Here is a 1,857-nt window from a genome sequence, read left to right as displayed (position 1 = left end):
GCAGTCCTCAAGTGTTCATTTAACCATGATTAAATCTATTGATAGTCTATGGAATATTCAGGTCATTTGAGCAGGGGAATTAACTGCAAAGAAGGCTGTCTTATACAAACAGCATACACTTGAGTCATGACCAAGAAGTAGTCAACAGTTGACGTGTCTATTACTGCACAAATAATGCTCATAAAATAAAAGGTGTAGCAAAGATACGATACGAGATAAAATTTATTTCAACATTTACAATATCTGACAAGCTTGGGAAAATTAACAATCCACTAATTACACAGAAAAAGTCCGTAAGTTCCCCCATGCCCAGCCAAGTGTGCGGTCTTGATGTCCCTCTTCTCATGGTCCAAATGTTTGCTCATTGGTCTTGGGTGCCGCCCTAACATGGATATTTGCGGAATTAGTCGTTCGCATGACAACGTTAGAAGTTGAAGTTAAATGCCTGTTTAGTGTTATTGGAGTATTCTTTATTCCGTATGAAAAAAATGTCCTCCTTCATCAGTCTAGTGTGCGTGCTTGTTTTGTCGGCTGTTACTATTGGCGGTGGTTATTCTGGCTTCTTCGGCACATTCTTAGACCCTGTTGAACTTCTGCAGGTATATACCTGTTTAGCCCGTTCGTTGGAATTGGGAGGTGATGGAGGCTCTTCTTCGTCTGGCGGCTGAATGGAAGCAAACCGTTTTTCAGCTTCGTGAGGGCTTCTGCGCCAACAATCAGCGAACTCCATGCAATCATTTGCGAACACTTTAACTCTCCCAAATCTGTTTTTCTAAACTGTTCGGGATTCTTTGTATTTTGTTTCCTCATTATTAGGCAAACTGTTTCCACCATATTATCATTTTTCAACGTTTGCTCTACTGAAATCTTGACAGTTTAAGAAACAGTTGAAAAATCGCTTTCCTCTCAATCAGCCTATACAGTTTGGATTCTCTTCCTTTCTTCATATCATCCAACAGATAATTGGCCAGTAAAACGGAATCTTCTATGGACTGATCAGATAAAATGAGGCCTTTAACCACGAGGCCTTGCAATGAGAATCGAGCTAAATGATTATCGGCCTTCATCATTGGTGTGAATTTAAAAATTTAATTAATTAATTAATAATTAGTTAAAATTAATGCATTTTTCTACTAAATGAATATAATAATAATATAATTTTAGACCAGTCAAGACCCACCGTCTTAACGCCTCCACTGTACATGTTTAGAATTAGTTCTTCAATGGTGAATTAAAATTTTAGAAGAATTATTACTTGCTCTTTCTGTTCTACCCGCAAATCGCCCTTCGATGTTTTAACTCCCGAGTGTAGCACAGCGCCTGAAACTACAGATATGCGCGAAGGTGCTGGCTTTGCTTCTTCAACAGCGGCTACAGGATCAAACTGGTTTACGTAGCAAAAAAGAAATATTATTAAGGGGCGATGTTGAATCAAGACCCTTCATACAATTTCCCTGGTGTACTATACTTACTTAGTTCTTACATACAATTGTACAATCTAACTATCTCGCACCAAAAACATTCAAAATATTATTAGTTAAAATTTTTATTTTCACACCACATCACTCTAGAGTCTAGACGATAATATTAATTAGTTGAGATAGCGTTATCAATAAACACTACTCGAAACAGTAACAATTTGAAATGAGATACTTAAACAAATTTTAAGTAATATAATTTCTATTTAAATCACGTAAAATGGTAATACAATTACCAATTTAATAAACCTTATGCAGTGAAATTCAGCACTTCAAAATTATGGTTCAAATGTGATCCTGATTGTGAATAATTAATATTAAGTGTTCTCTCAAGCCCTTAAAGCTTTGCTTTAGTTTGAAAGGAAGTTTAAACTACGTA

General features: G+C 36.2%; 1 long non-coding RNA gene across 1 annotated transcript; it reads right to left on the bottom strand.

The window, feature by feature from the left end:
* Positions 1 to 206: 206 nt before the first annotated feature.
* Positions 207 to 1,624, bottom strand: LOC109540573. The gene is made up of 2 exons (XR_002172216.2): positions 1,473 to 1,624; positions 207 to 1,384 (listed from the first exon to the last, which is right to left on the bottom strand). It is a non-coding gene; the product is annotated as an uncharacterized LOC109540573 (long non-coding RNA).
* Positions 1,625 to 1,857: the final 233 nt, after the last annotated feature.

This window comes from Dendroctonus ponderosae, unplaced genomic scaffold (genome assembly GCF_020466585.1).
Source record: "Dendroctonus ponderosae isolate FM_Combo_2020 unplaced genomic scaffold, Dpon_F_20191213v2 Dpon_F_20191213_6, whole genome shotgun sequence".
NCBI classification, from domain to species: Eukaryota; Metazoa; Arthropoda; class Insecta; order Coleoptera; family Curculionidae; genus Dendroctonus; species Dendroctonus ponderosae.
Note: the sequence above shows the minus strand (reverse complement) of the source record. Positions and strands in the feature narration are given on the sequence as shown.